This window comes from Ammospiza caudacuta, chromosome Z, assembly GCF_027887145.1.
Source record: "Ammospiza caudacuta isolate bAmmCau1 chromosome Z, bAmmCau1.pri, whole genome shotgun sequence".
Lineage (NCBI taxonomy): Eukaryota > Metazoa > Chordata > Aves > Passeriformes > Passerellidae > Ammospiza > Ammospiza caudacuta.
In genome coordinates this window covers 41162376-41173787 of record NC_080632.1, presented here as the reverse complement: position 1 = coordinate 41173787, position 11412 = coordinate 41162376, and positions in this window count along the sequence as shown.

Here is an 11412-nt window from a genome sequence, read left to right as displayed (position 1 = left end):
GCAGAGCAGCTTCAACACAATCTCTGGGCAGATAAAGGAACAACTAATCCTAGAAGCCATTTTTCCAAACAGGTGAAGCACAACATGGTAGTCAACATGGATTTATGAAGAGGAGGCCATGCTTGACTAACCAGATAACTTTCCACAATGTGGATGATGTAACTGTTTTGGTGGATGATGGGAGAACAGTGGAAGTTGTTTACATCAATTTCAGTAAGATTTGTGACACTGGCTCTCCTAACAGACTCAGAACAGCTGGCAAAATACAGGTTAAAGAAGCATACAAAGAGGTGCATTAAAACAGCTTACCTGCCATGCCCAGACTGCTGTGATCCCTGGTTTAGAGACAAGACATTAGTGGCGTATCCAAGTTTTGGGACCAGCACTGTTAAACATCTTCACCAATAACCATGAGTACATCTTTCAGCAAGTACACAGTACACAACTAGAAGGACTAGCTGATCTATAAGGTGATTGTAGATCAGAGATAAGGTAAGATTCAGAGGCTCTTGGTCCAACAGAAAAAGGATGTCAGAGAGAAATCTCTTAAAGAGCAACAAGGATGAATGCAGATGTCTGTGTCTGGGGAGGAAAAACACAGCATACATGCTGTGGCCTGGCTGACTGAAGAACAGCCCTGCAGAAAAGGATTTGAGGACTTTGGTGAACAAGCTGACTATGATATAGTGATGCAAGCTGATGGCAAAGGCAGCCAACAGCCTCCCAGGCCACATTAGGAAGGGAACTAAAAGCAATGTGAAGGGAGGTGGTCTTTTGTCTCTACTCATCTCTAAAGCCACACATAGAGCACTGTGTCCAGCTGTGAGCTCCCCAGTACAAAAATAAGACAGTGAAGCACTACAAAGATGACTAGGAGACTGGAACATCTTCCAAATGAGGAAAGCCTGAGAGACCTGAGACTGCTCAGCCTGGAGAAGAGAGGCTTGGGGGTGCCTTACCCACATGTACACATACCTGAGGGGTTGGAATGAAGAGGGCAATGCCAGGCACTTTTCAGTGCTGTTCAGAGACAAGAGGCAATGTGCACAAATTGAAAACCATGGAATTCCATCTGAATACAAGAAAACACTGTTCTACTGTGAGGCTGGTCAAACACATTGCCCAGAAAGGTTAAGACATTCAATGAGCAACTGGGCATGATTTTGAGTAACAAGTTCTAGCTGTGAGCAAGAGAGTTGGTCTCATGAAATGTTTTCCAATAGAAACAATTCTGTTATTCTGAGATTGTGCAGTTGTCTATGACTATCTAATGCGAGGATATAGGGAAGATTAAGCCAGGCTTTTTTTCAGGCAAGAATAAATGGTGTAACTTTTAATTAGATGGAGGGAAAACTCTTTTTTTACCATGGTGGTGGTCAGCCCAGAGTAGCTATGAATCCTCTGTCCTTGGAAATATTCAAAACTCAACCACACACGGCCTCAAGCAGTTTACTCTAACCACACCTGCTTTAAGGGGAATTTGGACTAAGTGGCCTCCAGAGGTCCATCTCAAGCTGAAGCATTTCATGATTCTCCATGGCTGGATTTAAAAAATGTAACTCATAACAGCTCAACATATTTGTGGTAGCACTTAAAATACACATGACTCTTAAATATAGGGTTGGTAAAACATGCATACTGAGGAATACAAGACCAGGACCTAGGCAAAGGCAAGTTACTCTAGCTAGCTATCATTTTAGATTGGAAATGCTGATCACCTGAGATATGTTCCTCTATATATATAAATAATCAGAAGAGCACTGTCCTAGTAATTTTTAGTGCTTTGAAACATTCAGATGGAACACCCCACTGACTAAACTCAAAGGCTTACAGATGAAACCCCAGAAACCTTTTCCATTAACTTTAATGACTAAAAAAAGAATTTGATGGATCTAAGGGGGACAGACAAACATTGCCATATCACCAGGTGCCTCAGCCTACTTGGCCCGTCAGTAAGTGCAAACAGGCCCAGAGATTTCAGAAGGAAACAGGAGGCCTAGCTCAAAAATATGAAAAAAACCTGCTCATTAAATCCTTACCAAATATTGAAATGTACAGATTGGTTTATGTCCAAAATAAAAGGAGAAGGTTAAAAAGAAAAAATATTTTAATGTGTCTTTTGAATTTGAAATTCAGGAATATCTTTTCCTTTCCTAAATATTCCTAACTCATTAACCTGATTTTCACCAGAAATTTGTCTATGATATCTAGATACAAATGCAATAGTAAAAGTAGACTCAGACTCAGTAATAGGTTGTAAAAATTGGAACCAGACCTTCATCCTTAGCATAAATGCTTACCTAATTTTTCCTTCTGTACTGAAGTGGAAGCTCTCCAATAGTTGTCTTCATGCAGAACTCTATTTTTTGGTGCTATTCCCTTGATAATAACTGTTAATCACTGCATATGCATCACTCTTATAATCAGAACACTTCAAAACCTCCATTGAAACTGCATAATCAGAAATTACTAAAGGAGGCATTTTAGCTAAAGAAGCCTTACAGCAAATTCACCAGCAAATAACAGTGGCAGTTTTCCTGTGAAAAGCAGCACTTTGATTTTAGTCTGCTCTTTTAATTGGTATAAACTGTACCAGAAGGGGAACACGATGCACAAGGCCAGCATGTTCCAAACACACACTTGAGGCACTGACCCAGGCACTTGGTAGTGACTTTGACACTTCCTCATAAAGCCAGTATTGTGAAGAAAGGGGAGGAGAAACCCTTGATCTACAAAAAACACATACAGTTTTTAATTGTAAGTAGCAGCTCCTTTTGTACCATGGTGGAGGTGGACTAGCTTAACCCAAAAGACACTTTCTAAAGTGATGTGAAAAAGAAATTCAGATTTGCTTTTCAAGGCAGGTAATGCCATGAAAAATACTGTAAAGACACTAATGAACAACAGCCATTCACTTACCTTAGACTTTGAATTGTGCATTTCTAGAAGCTAGTCTCTTTCTTCCACAAGAATGACAGAGAAATCATGGTACGGTACCTTCAAACTTCATTTGCCCCTACCCTTATGCAAAGAGGATAATATATAAGCAGTAGTGATAAAGAAGGAAAGACGTAAGGTACACTTGGAAGGAAATATGATGACATATTAGTAATTTGAATGCAGAATCTGGCTGGCCCAGACCTAGCCAGAGAAATGAGGTGATGCTGCCATTTCTCCTTCTGGATCTAAGCTAGTTTGAGGGTACCCTCAAATCACCTGTTCTTTTAAAACATGTCACCACCTTCTTTGTCTTCATCAGGTTCTTAAGGACCAAGTTAAAAAATTGTACAATGTAATGTTCAGTTAACCTGAGCATATATTTCTAAATTTCTATTCCAAATGTATGGAAAGTATTCCTGTATTAGGCAGAACTTTGTAACAGTTAGATTTTTTTTTAAGTCCAGTATTTCTATACTTGCAATTTATATATAATACCTGATTTTGTGATGTGAAATAATGCCATTACTAGTTTGTAGAGTAAGCATGAGAACCTTCTGAATGAATCAGTGCAAAAGTGAGTTCACAGGAAAGATGACCCTCCCTGTTCAAAGCTATTGTATGCTGAAATACACTCATATTAATAAAACTGAAGTCAGTTTCATTGCTTCTTTTGCATAATCTAATCCATAATGTAGTGAGAAGTATGAAAAAATAATTATTCTAGGCTGCTGTTTCTCCTTCTGGAAACAATGAACCCTAGAAAAAATAGGCAGTGGGAGGCCTTACAAAAATAAAATACCCCCAAGAGAAGAGTGAGAACAGGCAAAGTGAAAAAAACAAGGCATGTACATGAGATAAAGAAAATGGACAGCAATCTGGCATCCCCAAGGGCCACTGGCACAAAGAATCTTGAAAATCTTTTAAGTGACTGGACCTTTCACACTATCTGTGGAGGAAGGCATATAGCTAAACATAATGTTTTGTTATTAGATCTTCTACCAGCCTACAGGGTGTGACTAACAAATTTAATTGTTAGGATGGCCTGTACTTGGAACATTCTCTCAGCACTTCTATATTCAAAAGCGCGCAGGAGCACTCCCCTCTGCTCAAGAAAATTAAAAAGAGAGTCAAACTCCATTCCACACAAAATTGCCACTGCCACTCCAGTCCCTTCTTCAGACACGTATGATAAGCACTAGTTTCAGGCAACTTACCGGAAAATAAGGAGAAACTGTCATCGCTAATTCTCTATCCATATCACAACAGGCAGGAGTCAGCTTGCATTCTGGGAACAGAAAGTCTCCTGTACTCCCTTCAAAAAATGCGCAGTCATCCTCTACTAAAAGAAGAAAGAGACACCTATCAAAAATAGCTGTCAGGGTTGTTATATAGAATTGCCATTGCTGTGCAATGAAAACTTCATACATTTATAAATGTGAATGAATGAGTGAATGCTTTTGACAGAATGCTGCTCGTCTCGCGCACAGTGATGCTTTCAGAAGCAGGTGGTGGTTGGAACATTAGTGGGCCTAGGAAGCGTGGTACAAGAATGGCACATATTTACAGGATTAAGAATCCTGTAGATGTTGGAAATCAGCATACTGTCCTTCTCTGTTGTCAGGGAACATTTCAGTTTGCATTCCTGAACACAGCAAACAAAACCAGAGAAATACAGCAAGCCCAAACCATTTGGTCCTGTATTTGTATATAGGAAAGAACACAACAACATCAGGGGTTTTCTGCCTGCTTGACTAAAAGATAACTACTTCTCCAGAAAATGGCTTATTCAATATATCCCCAGAACTCTTACTTTGCTGCAGCTGATTACTTTGTTTTCTGAACAGGAAATTAAGAGGGTAAGAGGTTGGGAAACCATTTATGTTTGCACTGGTTTTGAAAGATTTGGTTTAGCAGAGCAGTCCTGAAGTTTGATGCTGTCATTAACTTTCAAAGCATTAAAGAAAAGTACATTGGGGATGGACACAACTACAAGACTTGAAGGCACACTACTTATTTAGGTTGTAGAGAATGTCCACAGCTGTGATAGAGGATGTTGTGCTAGTGCATATTTTATAAAATATGTATAAGGCATATGTTTATACACAGATTACTAAATCTTGATCTTGATTTTTCAGTGTTTTCAGTACAATTAGAAACTGTCTCACACAGGGAAAAGAATTAAATATTCTAATCCACCTACTGCAGGAATAAAATAAAAACTTTTGATATGAAATTACAACACTTCAATGTTTGTTCAGCAGATGTGTCATCATAAAGTAGTGTTGAAAGATAATCACCATAATTTTCAAAATGTATTTCCTCCAGAGAGCCAGCATGTAGTAAATGAACATTGTGTAATTTGGCCAACGAGCCATACAGCATGCAAGCAGTGTCCTACAAACTGAGGGTGTAAGTATCCATGCATTACAAGCAAAAAGGTGATGCCAGTCTCTCAAGGACAAGGCACAACAGTCAACAACTTTGGCTTTGCTGAAAGTATGGCATTATCAGTACACAAATCCTAATCAAATGGGGGACCAGTGGAACTGCATGGGAGTACAGCTCAAAAGATAGCAGTGCAGGGACAGATAATAAAAGTTGCACTGATTAACTGGCTTGACTTACATATATGCGCAAAGTTCTGTTTTGTTCCCCAGGGATCTCACTGCTTTTGTCTGAATTCCAAGACTGGGAACTGGTCATCACACTGGTACCTGTGCAAAGTTGAGTGCAGATGATGAAGGAAGCAAGCTATCCTGATTACTTTCACAAGATAAAACATGCTTTATGTTTTATAACATAAAGCATATGAGGGACTCTGCATATGTGGATGGGGAGAAGTAAGGTACCCCAGATTACCATGACCAGATATGATGTACCTGGGATTGTACATACTTGGATGAGGGAGCTGAATCATCCTGGGTTACCATGGCAAAGTCTTGTCAAGCCCTACAACACACTTGTCTTTAGCTCTTTTTTCCCTTCAGAAGCCTATTAACTGTGTTCTGAGTAAAGGAGGTCAGTGCTGCGCCATACAGGTGGCACAGACAGAGAAAGAAAATACTTTCATAAGCTCCCAGCACAGGAGAAAAGCTATATGGCACACTGTCAAGCATCTGGTTTATAAACTATAGCAGAAACTAGAGCCTTCCTGAGGTGTGACACTAAGATGGCCACAATGTATATTCTGCTAAAAAAGCTGCTGCCTTCACTTGGACAGGTTCTGTGTCTTTACAGAAGCGGGGACATGTTCACTTCTAATCAGAGGAAAAGCAAACCCTGCAAACCATGCTACAAGGCTGACAATTTTCAGTAGAAGTTAATAGTGAGTTTACCACATTTGATTGTATTCAAAGTTTCATCTTTTTTAGTTGCACCGCTTTTCTGCCTTTCTAATGGATCCCAGCTTTACAACAACCAAGAAAAACTTTTGTGAGCTTTTGACACTCTGAAAAGAAGGCAATACTAAGTTTTGCCATATGAGATCTGACTTCTGCCGTACCAAGGACATAGGCAGGCACTGGTTCCTCTTGTGAGGAATAGACTTTGCGTTTGTCAATATCTTTTAAATTTAAAAAGTTGAAAGAAGATAGTATACCCCACAGTACAATAAGTAAGCCAAATCTCAAAGCTGCATAATTTTGTAGAGCCAAACAACAACAAGAATTAAAAGAGATGGCATTTGATGGATGAAGGACATGTCAGTACTATGCAGAATAAAGAACAGATATTCTAAAGGGCCAGAATATGGTGATGATATTGTTAAATCCTTTGGCATTACGTAAAAGAGTCTCATCCCTTTTAGAGGTATCAGTCTTTTCCGTCCTGACACACAGAAAAAGTATGCTATGCCCAGGGGACAAACAACCTTTATACACTACACCTACTCATCTGACAGCATGATACCCACAAAGCTTGCATGAAAGTAATCATACAAGAAAATGAGCACTCTCTGTACTAAGCTAGATCACTCTCTTTTTTTTCCCTTGTTTAGGCTTTTATGTAGAGATAATAATAATAGATTATCTCAATTTAGTTTTTGCATCCTTCTCCAGTATCGCTGAGATTTTTGAACCAGGAATAATATCACAAATTACCCTTTAATATATCAGCAACTCTTCAAAGCATAAAGCAAAAAGGAAAGGGAAAGATTACTATCTCAAGCAAAATATCTTGGAAACAAATACCAAATGTACAGGAAATATTTGTTACATGGGGAACATAAAGCATTTTTTTTTATTTGATGTAACAGAATAATAACCAATTTTAGCAAATAGCCTGCAGTTTTAGAACATACATGAATGCTCCATAATCCATGACCTCAACAGTAGCACTCACCTGCCAACCGATGTCCATTTGCCTTTTTTCCATCTTACAAGAACACACTATATGAAGCCTGAAGATGACTATCTAACAAGATGAACTTTACATTTTTGTGTTCTGGTTGAATGTAACCAGAAAACTAGACTGCTATCAGAAATAAGAAGATCAGGATGAAGAAAATAAATATCATGACTGATCCTAACAAATCATTCAAACTATTCAAATCAGAAAAGAATTTTTTTTCTACTCAAGTGTGTATCCACAATATACAAGAAATTATGGAGTAGAAAGAAATACCAGGGGAGGAGGTCCTTAAAATTATAAGGGAGAGAAAGCTAGGGGGCATGACATAAAACTAACACAGTTTCCTTAGTATCCTGATACTAATATCTTTTACAGTAACAAATCAATTAGTATATGGAAAAATATTTACTTGCCTATTACCTGAAGACACAAGATGAGTTAATTCAAATTTTATTACATTAAGTGAGAGATGAAAAATAAAATATAGCAGGGTGTCTGAATGATAGAATAGATGTACTGTTTACACCTGGGACTGTAATCAAAAGCTACCCATACAGAAAGGAATGGAGGAAGAACAGCAAAGGAATGAGAAGAGTGGATAAATGATAGATGAGAAAGGAGATAGATGCAGAGCTACTTTCTACTTTGGTTCCTTAAGTGTTTGTTCTAATATTATTTTCATTATTACTAGAATAGATACACACATAAAAGTAATATCAGGACAGTCGATCTCTGTGATTGACACCTGATGGATTGTAAATCCATCAGGACAATGGGACAGTCAGTGGCTTCTGCTTGAGCTTCTGTTGATTTTAACAGGAATGGCTTGCTCCAGAAAGACAAAAACCTGAAACCCTTTTAAGACAAAGGAATTCCAAGTGAATTAAAGCTAAGGGATGAAAATATTTTAACTAAACATGTGCTTCTGTAGGTATGACTGACTGTTGAAAGTTTACTAGCAATGGCAAGACAGAATGTAGACAGGCCATTGTTATAAATATTTCTTTTCTCTCCTACATCCCCCTACAAGCAATAGATTTTGGCTTTTAAAAGACTGCCTAACCATTAAATGTGACATGACTTGTCAGACTTCAAAATGCAAAACTGCTGATAGAAAAATCAAAAGCACAGTGTCAGGTCAGCCTAGTGTATCACACTAGGTGTCAGGACACAGCCTGTCCTAAGAATGGAAAAATCATGTAATTTATTTGAGGGCAGCTTGCTTATAAAGGCTGACATTCAAGTGGCTCAAATAAGTGCAACATAAAGGGGGACCAACATGTACCAGGTCATGTACTCTAGAAAGACAGTCAGACTCATTATGTGAATACATGGATCTACTTTTTCAATTTTAATTATCACCTATTCAAATATCATACTTTCTGTATTTTCCTTTCCGCAGCAGGATCTAAAGCACCTTCAAATATCTATGGAAAAACAGTAAGAAGCAAATAAATTAATTATAACACTCATTAAACAAACCAGCATTCACAGGAACACTTTAATATCTATTAAAAATAATTCTCATATTTTTGCCAAGCTGCCACTGAGCAAAACATTTAGCTAATATTATAAGTTACTGAGTATTTTAGGATGTGATTTACATTTTTTAAGATATGCAATGTTTTGGAAAAAACAAAGCTGAAATTTTATATTCATTCATATAGGCATCAACTTCAGAACAGCCTGTAATTTGTAGGGAAAAAATATCAGGTTTACAGTACCCTGAGTAAAATTCTTTGAACTGTAAACCAGAAGAACCACAAGTACAATTGGGAAATATATATTTGAAAAACACTTGAATTCTTGGCCAATCCTATAGGACACATCTCAAATTAAAATATTAAAAGCTGTAACTGTAAACACCTTAAAGGACAGTAATTTTCCACAGAAGTTATGGGGAAATTAGAAAATGTAAGGAAGTTTTCCTTTATGTTTCTCTGTATTATGTAAAGTATGTTTGAATGTCATATAAAAACAAAATCAGTTAAGATATCACCTGTGAAATACCTTTTAAGAAACAAATTCAAATTTGTCTGCCTTTAGCTCTTGTCTATTTTGCTACAATGAATTATGTCTTATTCAAATGCTCTTTGCACACCCTGGAGTGAAGTTCTGACCCCTTTGAAGTAAATTGGAATTTTACCACTGATTTTACTTGGGCATAAATGTCAGACATTCTACCTATTTAGAGAAGATGCATTCAACTGCATTCTTCTTGTTTTATTAATATTTGTTACTCTTTTTTTTTTAAGGCATCAACGTCCTTCTTTGAATGACAGGAGTGTTTTCAGACAATATTTTAGCAATAGTCTTTTTTAAAGATGGTTGACCTAAGCAACGTTTTCTCTAAGAAAATGTGCTACTTCACTGTTTGTCAACACCTACTGATGAAGGTGACAGGCACAAAAAACCCTAATGTGTGGTAAGAAAAAAGATGAACTTATCTAACAAGACGTACTTCATGTGAATTACTTGGTTTAGTAAACGTGTAAGAAACTACTCTTTGGAAGTGGTTATATTTCCCACTTCTGGTCATAACATGGCTGTGGGGTTTCATTGCATAGACATCGAAGAGTCATGTGCTCAGAGCTGCATCTGCCTTGAGACTGGGAAAAGGCATTAATGAGAATAATAGTTCCATGTGTAGTTTTCCACTTGTGTCAAGGACAACCAGAGGGGAAAGGAAAAGCAATCATGCTACTCAAAGAAAAGCGTCTTGAGAGCCAGATGTAAACAATTTTAGAGAAACACACAGGTAGTAAGAGTAATTTGGAAAACCATCAAGAAGACTTTGGATCAAATAGATAAGAAATATACTGTTCCTCTAAACTTGTTGCATACCTGTTTTGCAGATGGCTTCAGCATGGGCTTGCTTGTCAGTAGCCACAGTAGCCTACACCATTTCTTAAAAAACAATCTTCAAACACAACATACATTAACATATAGTAAGGTACAGGAAAAACACTGAGACTCCTCTTATGATCAGTTCCAGGTATGTAAAGGGGCACTAAAACCACTAGTCCATCATTAATTTAGATCTTCATTTACATCATGTGTCTTCTATACAGACAGAAATCTCAACAGACAATAGCCATATTATTATTAGGGCATCATATGGATCCCAGATCAATCATATCTGAATCAAAATAACTTCAATTATCCTCATATAGACTATTGCTGTTACTAATATTAGGTAAGAACTGTCCATGTGGGCGGTGACCTCTCATTACCACTTATGTCAACGTTCCAGATCATAAAATCTTAAAGAAATGTAAAGTTCCATTTGAGGAATGGGCCTAATAATGCATCTTATTATGCTGAGATACATGTGAAAGAACAATAACTTATCACTTGTAAAGATAAATAAGATTACACCTGAATTACATCTCATACAAGACTTGAGACATCCACTTCTATCCCAAAACATACAACAAACTAAAGATACCTTTTCAAAGCACACTTTATGAGACAAGAGAGGAGTAACAGGGGGAAGGTATTCATTCTTTTTGTGTTCGTCCAAGATGCACAAACTGAGAAATATCTTGGTTTCTCAGCCAGAAACACACCAGAAAATGTAATCTTATGAAAGAAAATAATACTTTCACATGAAACTCCTTGGTCTAGTCTTAGGCATGTGCACCAGTCCAGGTCTGCAGGACCCTATCTCAGAATGGACTCAGTGGCCCCTGGTGTTATTACTGATAACTTCAAAATGCTATCATTGGGAGTTCTTTCATTTTGTATTTTTGGCTTTTATCGTCCCCTGTAACAGGGACTAAATTTCATAGGCCTTAGCATTACACAGAAACATTTGATTACAAGAAAATGATTGAATGAAAACCATTATTTTCTTTTTCTTCTATCTGATGAGGACTTTTGTGAGCAACATACTAGTATTATCCCTTTGGCCACAGCAGTAATCCTTTTGTTATATAAACAACACACAGCAACAGGTCCCCTACCTTCCCATTTAATGTAAAGTTATCCTGGCGTATTTTTCTTGCAGACTCCACACCTACCACCCCCAAAGAATCAGTCATCACCTCGTGTTTGGGAGAAGAGCTAAACAGCCAATCCATGGGTAAAAAAGTTGGGCTACAACGAGGGCACATTTTAATCTCT